The sequence below is a fragment of the Cryptomeria japonica genome, chromosome 9 (genome assembly GCF_030272615.1).
Source record: "Cryptomeria japonica chromosome 9, Sugi_1.0, whole genome shotgun sequence".
NCBI lineage: Eukaryota > Viridiplantae > Streptophyta > Pinopsida > Cupressales > Cupressaceae > Cryptomeria > Cryptomeria japonica.
The window spans coordinates 726,018,028-726,033,137 of NC_081413.1; positions in this window are offsets into that span (position 1 = coordinate 726,018,028).

Here is a 15,110-nt window from a genome sequence, read left to right on the forward strand (position 1 = left end):
TGGAACCTCTATGTCCATCTGGAATCTAGCAAGTAGGTTGTCTATTTCAGTCTCCATGTCTGTTTCCTCAGTCCCCTTCCCTTTGTCTCCTGTTGGCTCTTCCAGGTTCATTTCTTCTTATGTATTCCCTACCTCCACACTTTCCAAAGGGTCAGTTTGTTAGGAATCCCATAGATACTAAGAGGGGGGGGTGAATCAGTATCTAACCGGTAACTAGAATTTCTCAACTTAAAACATGCAGAATGTATTATAACGGTGTACCGGTATGCAAGAAATAATGTAATAAAAAGAATTAAAAACATCCACATGAAAAGCACACCATGAACAAGGATTTAACGAGGAAACTCGGTGTGGGAAAAACCTCGGTGGGATTTGTGACCCACAATATCCACTTACTAGCCAATAAGAGAATATTACTTACAAACGGGGCGTGCACATGCAGGAAGGCCAATTGCCTAGAGCTCACTGCTCAATGAGAAGTCTCACTGACTTACAATATGTATTATACAAATCCAATATCTTGTACTGCTTTACAATAGCATCTATAATGCCTGATCCAGTATCGGTTTCTGCTCTATTCTTTACATAAAACCTTTAACCTATATTTCGCATAATAGGTCTCCCTAATATCTTCTTTTTCTTCACTTCCATCACTTACAAAATGTCTACAATGATCTCTCTTATTTATAAGAGTCATCTTACAACTTGCCAAGTCAGCTTACAAAGTTTTTACAATAATAAATAAAATATAATATAACAAAAATCCTGTCAGCCTCTGTGCTGGTATGCTTCCTTTCTCTGTGTCGGTGTCGGTGGTCTGAGTGTTGGTGTAGAGTGTGATCTGTTGATGTCGGTGAACTATCGGTGTAATGCCTTGCCGGTGCCATATGATTGTAAGGTTGCCATCAATGACAAAACCTTCAATCACATACAATGTCTCATTGGAGTGTGCCTATGCCAACAATCTCCCCCTTTGGCATTGATGGCAACACTCATGAGAAATTTCAAAAATGTATCCAAAAATGTGAAGTAAAAAATGTTACAAAAAATGTGTGCTCCCCCTGAGCATATGATTCCTGTGATATTGAATTTTCTCATACCACTACTCCCCCTTTGGCATCAATGAAAAAGATTGTCAAGATGTCAGTAGAGTTTGTAGTTTCAACCTTGTAACTGGGTAGTTACAATTTGAAATAGATCCACCAAAATCAATTTTATACTCTCCATAAACTTTTTATTGTCTCTTATTGTTGTCTCTATTCTTTTAACTATACTAGTGAGGTGCTGCATATGATCTGCCAGTGTTTTCTATCCCTATATCAGTGCCTCAGATATTTCCTTCCGCAATGATGCTATATAGTCCAATCTTGGACTTAGTTTTAATCTCAAATGCTTTGCCTTATTCACTATTCTCTCCTTTTCTCTTTCTAATTTAAGTAACTCTTCCTGAAAATTTGTTATCCTTTTCTCAAAAACTGATAATGTATCAGGTGAGTTAATAAAATTATCAACAAGTTTATTGATTTCATCCTGTACCTTGCTTATTTTCTTATCTATGTCTACTGTCAAAAAGTTTGTCTTGCAAGTGTCTTTGAACAGAGTTTTGTGTTCCTTTAATAAGTTGCACAGTTCTGGTAGAAGTGTGTCAAATTCCCCAGTACACTTCTTTATCTGATCTTCAAAGAATTTTTGCTTTACAATTTCTACCTTGTCCTTCAATGTCTCTTCCTTTATTTTCTCAATGTTCTCAGTGATGTATTTACACAAAGTATCAAGTTGTCCTAAAGAATCTTTATTGTCTATATTACAGTTAGGAGCAATTACCTTCAAAATTGGGATTGTGTCATCCATAGCTTTATAAGCCTATGAACAACAATCTGTTATCCTTTTGATTGAATCCAAAAGTACTTCAGTTACATTTGTTGATTTGTGGCCTGGTGAGGAGGAACCAACATTCTAAATTCCTCTAGTGGAAGAAGTAACCAAGATTGTTGTGACCTCTGGTAGGTCTGTTTGTGTTTGCATTTCTTTAAGCAATGGTTTGTGTACTTCTCCAGTTGTTGGTTGCACTGTCTCCTCATGAACCTGTTCTTGTACCTATTTTGGAGCCTGTTCCTGTTGCTGTTGCTCTTCTTGTTGCACTGTCTCAGTCTGTTGTTCTTTGTCATCTGTCGGTTTCTCTTATGTTTTATCAGTTTGCTCAGCTATCGGTGGCTCACTAGGCATTTAAGTCTTACCAGTTGTATCTTTGTCTACCACAATGTTGATCTTTTGTGTATCAACATCGATTGTGTATAAGACTTCAGGATTAGGATTGACATCCTCTACATCCATACTTTCAACTACCGGTTGATCTTCTATAGTTGTTGTTACCAGTGATGTAAAAGGAGGTGGGGGTAAGTTGTCTTTTACTTTGATACTCGAAGGTCCACCAACCTTTCCTTTTCCTTTGTCTCTTTCTTTCTAATATACCTTTATTGGTTTGGGGTTCCTGTATTCTTCTTGTTTTTCTTTTTCAACTAGGAATATATCCCATCCATTTTCTATTTCTTCAGTCACCTCATTGACTCTTCCAACCATTAATGCAATGTGCCGGTGAGCAGTAGATAATACTGGCTAGTTGGCTTCACCAATTAAATCATCAATTTCTTTAGGTGAGTTCACTGGGTACATAGCAAGTAGCTTTTCTATTTTGATTTTCTTGTCAAGTTCTATTACTGCTTGTCTCCTTGCTTCCAGTCTTTTGAATAGTTCATCTAGTACTTCATCTACAACTTCCATCAAAAATTTCTTATACATGTCCATATTCAATATAACACTGTTTTCTACTTGTTCTTTTTCATCTGCAGTCAAAGTGTTATAAAATTTCTCTATATTCTTCAGTTTCCCTTCCTTTGTAATTTCATTCAATAGTATGTCAAGAGGAGCCAAGTTTTGTTTTGTTCTCTTTTTCTTCTTGGGTGTCAGTTTCTTCTTTGGTGTAGTCTTCTTAACCAGAGATCTCACTGCTTGTTGTTTCTGTCTTGTCCTCCTAGGTGAGGGTGTGGTTGCCGGTGAGGGATCTCTTTTCCTTACAATTCTTTTGAAAGTTGCAGGCATGTCACTCTCCGAAGAAGTGCCTACCAGTGATAGATGAGTCTCAGGCTGTAGAGTTCCTAGCTCATCCTCAATGATACCAGTTTGCTTTAACACATCTTATTTAATAGCCTTTGCCTATCTAAAGCCTCTTCTCACAAATGCCTCAACCTTTTTCACTCTCTTCTTAGATTGTATTTGTTTTTCTATAGTCTTAGCACTACCAAATACTTCTTCCTTTGGTTCGTTTGGTGCTTCCAGAAGTGCTTTAGCATAAGTCTCAATTATATGATCATCTATCTCATAGCTCATCTCTGTTACCCAGATTGTTCTTGGGATGACTGCTTCCATCCAAATTTCATCCTTTTGATTACAAAACATATTTCATCCTTATATTTGTCAACAATCTTTTGTGATAATCTGATTCTCTTCTTCATTTTGGTCTTAAGTGCTTGAAAGTAATCATGGATATTGTTTTCCTTATCTTCTCCCATATTGTTGAATAGTTCTGTTAGCTATTTACCTACCGGTATATCAAATCCAAGTTCTTTGTAGCCTATAGCGGGAACTTTTTTGGTTATATGTAGCATCAAACATACTAGCAGATTTCCAAACCTAAAAGTTCCTTTCTTATCCTTCTTAATCGTGCCTAGGTTGTCAATTAACTCATCCTTCAACCACTCACATATATCAATCTTTACATTATCTGTGATCATGTCATAAGCACTCTTAATACATAAACTTGAAACTGAATTGAGTCTATTTGCATGAGTTGCCTTATACTATTTCTCCTCAAGTCTATTAACTGGGATGGGGTCCCTGCAACCCCAGGTACCAATTGTGTCATGGTGGGAATTCGTACTGGTTTGAAAAGTACCCTTTTCCTTACTCCCCATTCTAGTACGATTGGTATGCCCCCCATACGGCATTTTGTCTCCACCTGTCGCAGACCTCCTATGTGCCCTCCTTCTTGTTCCATGCCTTTTGGTTCCAATGGCCCTATCCTGTCCTCCTTATCACCTTCTGGTCCATGCATAGTGTGGCTTTGCTCCATATAGAATTCCCCTTCGTCTTCATCCGATGAAGATGATATATATGTTTCCTCTTCCCCCTTCTCTACCTCTTCGTCAAAGTTGTTATCTTCCTCTCATCCTTCTTCCATGCTCCCTGCCAGTTCTTGCCTTGGTTTCTTTCTCGGTGTTGTCTCTGTGGCTACTACTATAAAAGTGTCCAGGTGTAGCCAATAATACATGGCTGGCTTGTAGGGCTCCACCTAACTTGAGGCCACAAACCCTCCTCTATTTTCCAGTGTCACCTAGGTTCTCAATGCTTCCAAGAAGAGGGAAATGAGGTGATGGGGTACGTAGAGGGTTTTATGTTTAAGGAGCATGGCTTCCTTTACCTGGTTGGAAAGGACTCGGCCCCAGTTGTATATTTTTCCATTGCTCAGTCTATACATGAGGTGTAGCATCCATATTGCAACATCGGATGCTCGACTTATTGCTATTAGCTTACTCTTTAGGATATCCATGACACATCTCCACTTTGGTGAGGTGAGGTAAGATTTCTTTAGGCCCCTTCTATTGCTATTCTACCATAAACAGTCCCATTTCTCTTCTGTGAGTGTATTACCACAGATGTGTTCCAGCAGCTGCTTCTTTTCTTCTGTAGACATTCTTGCTGAGGGTTTCATAGCTGAATCTCCGCTACTTGGAATTCTGAAAACCTTGCTGAATTCCTTGGGTGCATAAGAGATGACCATCATCTATCCCAAATAATCAATTACTGATCTATGCTTGTCCTGCTCATATCCATGGACCATAGCGCGCAATATAGGCTCAAATTCTTTTTGATTGAAGATGGGCATAAAAATGATTTTATCAACCTCTACTTTCTTCAATGAATTCTTTAGAGGGTGGTCCTCCTCATTGCTTTCCCACCACCTCCTGCACTCACCTCCAAGAACTCCTTCAAACGTAATATTCTCCACGTTTACCTGTTCTGCTGCCCTATCCTGGCTTTTCTTGTTGGTTCCCGGCATGGCCATTGGTTGCTTGTTAGAGATACTGGCCTTGTAGTTTATGTCATAACTACCCATTCTAGGGTTGCTATGACTCCCTTTCACCATCTTGTGTCTTGTTGGCATACACTTCTCCCTCACTGTGCAACTGTAGTGATGGCCCCTTTGGTGGCTTTGAGTTCTTATACTGCAGGGCTGGTGTGATCGATTTACCTCGTCCCTACTTGCATTGCGGCTGTGTATGGCGTAGTCCCTGTGCTTGCTATGGCTAAGGCATACGCCACAACCTTGGCTGCTGCATGTGCTATGTATGCCTTGGCCGCTGCGTGTGCTTGTGGTATTGCATACACTCCTTGCACTATGTACACTCCATGCGCTCCCTTCCTTGCATACACTCCCTGCACTCCCTTCCTGACTTTCGCCATCACCTCCTTGTGTCCCCTTCATGCCACTATGCTCAGGTGTGCCTACGCCTTCCCTCTTTGTGACACCTCCATCCTTGTGCCCTCTGTGTACGTCGCGTCTCCCCTGCACGGCTCTGTGTACGCTCCACCCCTCCCCATGCCTGGCGTGTCTTCCTTTGGTCATGCTTATGTGCTGCATGGTGCATATGTGTTGTGGAGTGCGTATGTGCTATGGAGTGCGTACATGTTGCGGAGTGCGTACGGGTACGTGCTTCGTAGTGTGTATGTGGTGCATGCCTTCATGGGGGTTTTTGTGCCTTCGTGCCAACTGCTCTATGCGTACGCCCTAGATGCTCCTCCACACTTCTTTGTTACCTTCGCAAAAATCTATGTGCCTTTGTGCCACTTCTTTCCCCTTTTTATGTCAGGTGCTTTTTATCCTCCATTTAATTTTTTGTGAACCACTCCCTCCTTTATTTTGCTGGCCCCATATTAGACTCTTAATATTTGCTTTGGTCTTTATTTTTCTATGGTCTTTTTTTTCATGCAAAATATTTTTATTTTGGTTCTCTCTGTATTTAATTTTCCCTTGTACCCCTTCTCATCTTCCTTAGTCCCACGTTCTATCGAGGCATACCCCAATATATTCATTGCAACAGTTTCTCTCTCCTTGTAGATTTTGAGTTTTGAGCCATTTACTAGGTTTTGATCGGATCGCCATCTAGGGTAGATAATTTTATAGCTCTGTTTGCCCCTACTTCCTCTATTTTATAGGGTCCTAACCATCATACCCTAAACTTCCTAGGTCAGAGTTCATTCCAGCCATCGTATTTGAGCACCAATTGTCCCGGTGAGAATTTCATTTGTCTCAAGTGTTTGTCATGCCAGAACTTCCTCCTTCTTTGGGATACTTTTGTGGCCCATTGTGCTATTGTTCTACATTCCTCCTTTTGAAGTAATGTATTCAACCACTCCCTTAAGCTCTCCTCATCCCCCAACCGGTTCTGGACCGCTATTCTCAAACTTGGTACAGTGTACTCTACTGGCATCACAGCTTCCTGTCCATACATGAGTTGGAATGGGGTATGTCTAGTAGTGGCTTTGTAAGAAGTATGATAGGCCCATAGCACCACACCCAACCTTTCCTCCCAAGCCTCTCATTCTACTCCACAAGTCTTGTATAGAATGGACACCAATACTTTGTTTGTTGACTTTGCTTGTCCATTCACCCTTGGGTAGTATGGACCTGACAGTGTGTGAAAAATTCTGAATTCTATTGTCATAGTGTGTATCACCTAGTTCACAAAATGTACACCTCTATCACTGGTGACTTGTATAGGTATTCCAAATTGAGTTACAATCTTTTCATATAGGAACTTGGTTGTAATGAGTGTCGTATTGTCTAGGAGAGCTCTAGCCTCAACCCATTTTGTAAGGTATTCTGTAGCTACGATTATGTACCGACATCTGTGTGCTTTTCTTATCCTGAGTGGTCCTACAAAATCTAACCCCCATCTCTCAAACAACTCATGTGGTTGGGATGGAAAAAGAGGCATAAAGTCTCATTTGAGTGGCTTACCCACCCTTTGGCAAGTATCACAACTTGACACCCATTCCCGTGTATCTACATAAAGTGTAGGCCACCATAACCCTGCTAGTAATATTTTTCTTGCGGTCGCATCTGGGCCCATATGCCCTCCGGCTAGCCCTTCATGTGATTCCCTAAGAACCCCCAAAACTTCTTCCTCTAAGACACACCTTTGTAGTACCCCATCAGGGCCCATTTTATACAAAAGGTCATGGATCAGTTGGAACGTTGTGCTTTTTAGTGCTTGCTTCGTTCTTTCACTTTTGGGCATCTCCTTTGGGAACATTGCGCTGGCGAGGTATTGTCTGAGCTTTTCATACCAAGATGGTAAGATTGCTATTTGGAACAAGTGGCCATCTGGAAAATCCTCATTTACTCCCCCTTCTGCACATTCCCCTAATTTTATTCTTGACAGATGATCAGCCATTACATGGCTCTTCCTGGGTCACACCACAATGTTGAAAGTAAATTCTTGCAGTAAGATCAGTCATCGACTTACTCTCCCTTGGATGACCAGTTTGTTGACTAGATACAAGAGTGTCTGGTGATCTACGAAGAAGGTAAAGGGCATAGCTAGGAGGTAATGATGGAATTTTTGCACTGCGTACACCATCCCCAAGGCTTCTCATTCTATGGTACTATAGTTTCTTTCTACTCTCAATAGTAGGCGGCTGGCAAAGTATATAGGGTGATCCAAGCCTGTGGCTCTTGCCTGTGCTAGGGTGGCACCAATGGCAAAGTTGGAGGCATCCACATGCACATGAAATTTATTATCCTAGTTTGGGTATATCAGGATAGGTGCACTTACACGTCTGGATTTAAGCTCCCTAAAGGCCTCTTCTTTCTCATGGTGCCATACGAATGGCTCCCCCTTCCTTGTGAGTTTTTCCAGTGGGAGGGAGACCTCAGCAAATCCTTTGATAAACCGTCGATAGTATCCTACGTGGCCCAGGAAGGATTTTACTCCTGTAACATCTATTGGGTTTTCCATTTCCATGATGACTCTTATCTTATCTGGGTCAGTCTTCAACCCTTCTTTGCAGACTATATGGCCAAGTAATCTTCCTTGGGGGATGAGGAACTAACATTTCTTTGGATTGAGGGTAATTCATGCTTTATGACACCTTTCCATCCACTCCCCCAATATTTGCAAGTGATTTTTCTTCTCGTTGTACACTGACCAATCATCCAGAAATGCTTTAAAATTTCCAATTGCCATTTTGTCGAAGATATGCAGTATGATCCTCTGGAATGTGGCTGGGGTGTTGCATAATCTGAATGGCATCCAGTTATATGTGTAAACTCCATCCTCCACAATAAAGGTGGTTTTCAGCCTATCCTCTTCGGCTATGCTGATCTAGTTGTAGCCTGAAAAGCCATCCATGAAGGAATAGATTTCGTGCCCCACCACTTCTTCTAGTATACTATCGGTAAATGGTATGGGAAAGGGATCTTTCACTGTCACAACATTTAAACATCTAAAGTCTATGCAGATGTGGATCTGATTCCCCTCTTTTTTGAGCGAAATGACAATAGGCAAGACCCATTCACTGGTTTGTACCCGGAATATGATTCCGGCTTCTAACATTTTTTCTATTTCCTCTTGTACCTTTGCCGCGTAATTTTTGTTCATGCGGTAAGGTCATTTCCTTACTGGCCTAGCCCTTGGTATTAATGGTATGCAATGTATGCATATTTCTGGAGGCACTCCTTTCAAATCCTTATATGTCCATGCGAACACATCTTTGTACTCAAGGAATATTTTAAATGCTATTGCTTTTAGTACGGGTTCCCAATCGTCCCCTACTAGTATTACTTTTGGGTCCTTTTCTTCACCGAGGTTGGTTTGTTGTACCTTGGGTTCCACATATTGTATGATCTCATTTTCTCTGAATTGGTGGGCTGGGGTCCCATCTACCTGGGCCTCCCCTTCTTGGTATTCGACAAATTGTGGTGGGTAAGTATTGCCTTCCTCGATCTCCAGGATCTCCAACACGTTGCACGGGTGGAAGATTTCATAAACTTCCATCTGCCAGTGGAATAACCCATTGATAGAACTTGTTTCATCCTCTGAGCAATTCCCAAGGTGGAGGACTCCTTCTTCATTAGGTTCCATCTCAACATCCTCCCTTGGTGCGCCTTCCTCAGACCCAGAATCTGAAGCCACTTCTTGACTCACTACTTGGTTTCCTAGATCAATGACATATTTCTTCCCTTCACTTTCGATTGAGAGAGTGTTTTTCTTCCAATTGTGATCCACTTTGGCCATGGAGAGCCATCCTCTTCCCAAGAGTGAATCGTATCCTTTCCTTGCTAAGGATATAACCATAAAATCCAGAAAGAATTATTGGGTTCCAATGGTTACCTTGTGGCCCATAAGTGTGCCGAGTGGTTTTATGCCATCTTGATCTGCTCCTACGAGGTGGAAGGTAGGTGGACAGAGCATTCACTTCCCCAAGGTTTTCCATGTCTCCTCAAGTAGCACGTTTACCACAGATCCACCATCTACAATTGTGTTAGTAAGTCTATAACCAAGAATCTCCATTTCTACTACGGCTGGTGTCCTGCCTACCCCTATTGTCATCAACATAGGGTCAGTGGTCTCCTTTGAGTGGTTCCTTCCTTTCATTCCCTCTTTGTGGCCTGGTGTCTTTTCCTCCTTTATGATCTCCTCCACTTTGTTTATAGCTATCCATAGTTGTGGTAGTGTTTGCAACAGATCCGCTACACGGACTAGCACGGTGGTTTGTAGCAGCTGGTTCATTATGGTAGCTTCGGAGTCAGATCGTATGGTGCTAGTGGTTTTGTGGGGTACTGTCTTCCACCGTCCCTCACTCATTTCCCTTTCTACTTCCTTTTGTGCCTCCTTTAGTCTTTCCTTTTCTATACTTGGTTCAGGGTAAGTTAGTTTCCTTGTGTGAGATCGGGTAATGACCAATACTTCTGGTTTCGACCGTACTACCTCCAGCATGTTCACGCCTTTCTGTCTTGGACATTCAGCATCTTCATGGTTGCCTGACCCACACCATTTGCAGAGTAGCCCTCCTCCTTTTCCAACACCACTCTGGCAGTCCCATGCAAAATGGCCCCATTCATTACATCGTCGATATTGTATCATCGGTCTGCCTTTTGCATCATATTGGATGCATCCTCATGGGGTATTATTATTGTTGTTGCTATTACTCCCCCTCTAGCTATTCCTATAGCCCCCTGGTGATGCATCTGAGTTTGTGTTCATGGAGGGTTTAGTTGGTGGTGTTGGTTGTTCTTCAGTATATAGTACCTGGGCACTCCTTGTCTTCAAGTTGTAGGGGCATTCCTTGATGGAATGCCCCAACACTTGGCATATGTCACAGAAAGTTTTCTTTGGACAATTGGTTTTTGTGTGTCCCTCTAGTTTGCACTCAGTGCACTAGAGGTCCCTACCCTCCCTACTTTCTTCCTTCTGCATTTGCATTTCCCGCATCATCCGTCTCATATCCTTCCGGAGCACTTGTATCATTTGTGACTTCTCCTCGCTTCCCTGATCACTGCTATCTTCATCACTTGTACGCCTCTTTCCCTTCGATGTCTTGTTCTCGCTTTCAATATCCATGGCTCTATTGTATGCATCTGTGATCGTGGATGGAGGCACTACCTTCATCTTCTTCCCCAGGGATGGTTGCAATCCCTCAATGGACCATCGCTTCTTCAACCCATCGGTTGGCTTATTGTCCATTTTTCCAATCAATTCTTTTAGTCTGTGGTAGTAGGACCTTACCATCTCCGTCTTGCTCTATTTGGTGTTGTATATTTCTGCAACGATCTCATCATCATCCCGGAGTAGTCGAAACTCCTCCTCGAATGCTTTAGCCAGGTTTTTCCAAGTATCCTTTGAGGTGGTGGGTAGGTCCGTGTACCAGTCAATGGCAATCCCATGGAGGGTGGCCAGAAATGCTTTCAACCAGTTATCCTCATCATCCTTATCATTGGCCTGCCACATGGTGACACAAGTTTTACAATGGCGCGCGATATCCTCTGATCCTAGTCCATTGAATCTGGGAAGTTTCTATTTTTTGGGGTTATGTGCCATCTTTCTCATGCTCTCCAGTTTACTCTAGAAATTGTTGAGTGACTCGGTTGGGGTGGTTGTTTTCTCCCAATTCTTGCTACTTTCTATTGCCTGTGGGCCGTGGTGACTCCTATCCCACTCCTTTGTATGTTGTCAAGAGCCTTCCGCTAGACTCCCTCTCTCTTCAACTATCTGGTAGACTTTCAGGTGCCTCTCGAGTTGCTCCTGGATGCACAGGGATCTCCTTACTATGTCTTTGTGGCTCCCCTCTTCTTTCTCCAAGGGTTGTCAGCTTCAATCTTTGTTGAGTGTATTTGGCATTAATTATTGGGGCTACGGTGGTTTCTCCATTGTGTGGAGTCCTGTTGTTCTACTTCCCTTATGTTCCTTTCTCTATACTGTTGAAGCACTTGCTTCCTACGCTGCTCCCTCTATATGTTCTCTCGTTCCTCTTCATGTTCCATGCTAACATGTGCTAATAATCGAGGAAGGCTAGCCAAGAGATCATGTATGGCCTGGTTCATGTTTGAGTTCCGCCACCGTATCAGCCGAGACCATGCTCAATTCTGCTTCTCGTTGTACGTACTGATCCACAGAAACATCCCATGTGTGAATCAGGTCTTGTGTCAACTGATCCTCCCTGGCTACTTCCATGTTATCCTCTACGTCACTATTTGTTACTCGGATGCTTTGGTCGAATGGACAACCCATTATGCTTCCATCCTACCAGCCTTCCCTCCAAAGACCTCCGGATTCGACTTAGGCAGCGACACCAAAATGTTAGTAGCCTAAGTGGATTAAGTTGTAGCATACAAAACACCAAGATCCAACTACAATACTAGAGCATAATAAAACACTATCATGGAACCAACAACACACAAAGTATACCGAGATATATTCATGTAACAGAGATGTATATCATATTAATCTCCACTAGAATGTGTCTCCAATTGCTACAAGCTTACATATAAAGAGTTTGTGGTTGGTTAGGCCATCAAGCGTCAGACAACCAACTACCCCGTAAGTATAACTTAATACTATTGTTTTATTTTAATACATTACCAAAAAGCCTTATTTACTAATTAACTGGCTTACAGTAATCATAGATGGGTTGTAGTATTTTTCCATTTGGATGGAATGATTTTAGCATTGGATAGGTTGTGGGGGGAACATAGAAAAGGTTAATTGGATTGGAGTGTTGTAAGGGATATTTGAATTACAAAGGATTGAAAGCTTGTAACTGATGAGAAGGGAGAACCAAGTACAACAATAAGGATAAGAGGATAAGGGATTGCTTAAGTAGAGTATGGGAGGATGATTAAGTTGTTTGGATTAAGGTTTCATCTACCTTGTAAATCCTGACATGGTTCCAATATCCTTGGAAAGTGTCCTAAGGCACTTAGGGTGTATTAGGAAAATATTTTGTAGTATTTATTCTCACTATTGTTTGTAATACATTCATAAGAGGTGATGGATTCCACTAGAAACAATAAAGGTGGGTTATGAGCATAATTATTTAATATTATATTTCCTACATGTGGAATCCTAGAATGGGATAATTAATGACATGAGAAGAGGATAATTGAGTGACCTATGGGCTTCTCCAAGTGGGTTCTTGGAAGAAGAAGCATGTTTCTCTTGGAATTTCATCGTTTAATATATTTAATGTAATGTTTATCTTCCAATATGGGGTACCCAAGTTGGAGGGAAAGTATTGGACCCAAAACTGGTGTCCTTTCACATTTCATGGAAGCATTCCAAGGGTTGGGGGTATTCAGAATGGTGAGTCTTCTTTGGATGCCTTATTTGGTGGTTTTGGAGCTCTTGTGATTATTTATAAATAACTCTTTGGAGTTATAATTTAAGAGGAATTTGTTGAATGTAGAGGTACTCTGCAAGACCAAGGATATGAGGAGACATAAGAAGGTTGTTCACAAGTACATATGAGATACCATATTGGAGGAAAATAAGATAATGGAAGTGAATGTATTGTTATCACATTTGTTCTTTGACAATGCATACATTGCCTATCTTCTTGGTAGATTTTTTTTTTCGTAAGGGTTTTTCTACATAATTATTGGGTGTGTGCAAGTTGATTCCACTTTTTGGCCAAAAAGTGGAAGTTTTTTTTCTTCTGATTTTTCAAAAATTGCCACATTTCACCTAAAAATTTGAAGCACTCAAAGATTGAACCTTGAAAAAATCAACAATATGAAATGTAGCACTCAAAGTATACTTTCCAAATATGTAATTCATTTTAATACCTAGATAATAGAAATTGACTTTCAAAAGAGATTTCTAAAAACCACTATTTAAAATTGCTTATTTCAAGACCCATGCATGTGTACAACCACCACTTTTTGACCTAAATATATATTTTTTAATCCTCTTGGTAAAAGATCTGTAAGATACTGAAGATTGATGAGGATATTTTTTTTGTAATTTTTGTAATAATTTTTATTTTCCCTAATTGATGTTTTAAAAATCCCTCATGTACAACCACCATAATTAGACCTAAAATTATCATTTTTTGAATTTTTTTCCATTTTTAAAAATAATTTTGTGTACATTGACGTCATATAAATTTTTTTTTCAAAAAACGTAAAAAAAAGTTATTAAATAATTAAGAAAACTTGATATTTCAATTTTGTGGACTAGGTTTAGTACAAATCAATTAAAAAATAGAAGAAATCAAAATTTTAAAAAATTACATATTTGGAATCTACACACCGCAATCTTTAATGGGTGTTAGTTATTTTGTCTAAAATTTCTTTAAAAAAGCGCATCAAACATATGTCGGAAGTCAATATTTTCTTATTGACATGGTCCAACCTTGTACTTGCAAGTCCAAGACTTAGGCTTGGGCAATTTATTCCTTTCTTGACCTAAATCTTGAGGTACAAGGTGGGGTAGGTTTTCAAATTTTAAATAACAGGGGCTCATTCTAGAATGGGTCTCGATTTTTCAAATGTAATGAGTGCCCATCATTTAAAGTGTAATAATGATTTTGTAGGAATTTAAAAAAAATAAAAATACTTTAACAAAACCTGACCTCATTATTTACATAAAGGTGTCTCTTTATTTAAAAGTATATATTTTTTAAAAATGGGGCCCTGTTTTGTGAATTTTTGGCTTGGGCACCTGAAGCATAACAGTTGCTTGTTTTTCAAAAAATGCGTCCCCATTTCTAGCGACATTTTTCCTCATGAGAAAACTTCCCCTGAATTGGTAGTACTTGCCCTCCTATGTTATGTGATGATCTTATGTTGCTGATGTGTACATCTTTGCTGCTATCTTATGGTGAACTCATGCATGATTTATTGTTATTATAAATTCACATAAGGTAGTGTTAATAAGTATTATATGAAGGTTGATTTTAGTGTCATAAAGAAGAAGGGTCTAGGCATGATGTTTCCACATTAAGGCAACTTTTAGATTTTCATTTTTTAGTAGTCCACACCTTATATCTCATCCTTTGATTAGTTTATTGAATAGAGATTAGAATTCACAAGCTTTGGTATTAAAACTATACATTTCTCAACATTTGGTATTAGAGCTTAAGGTGAATTGGTTCTAGATCTTCCTTTATTTTTTATTTCTTAGCTTGGAAATCTTGTGAGAATTTTCTATACTAAATTAAAGGTTGTTGAAGACTTATGGGATGCAATTAATATTTTGTGAGCTAGCTTTTTTTTTTCTTTTCTATGAGATTGGAAGCCAGTGATATTGTCAATGTGATCTATGTTGAGAACTAGAAGCTCATGATTGTGGATCTTCATGGAGTTGATTATGTTTTGGCAACTTGGAGTGGTTGTTTAACAATATGTTTTTATCCTCTTGTGTGGCTTTTTTGTTCCTTTTCCTTATGGTCATGTGTAGTAAGAAGATTTTCATGGTGGATGGTTACTTTTGAAACCCTTGTTAAATGGAGAAACATTGGCTGTATGGACTACATAATGGAGTGCTTATTTT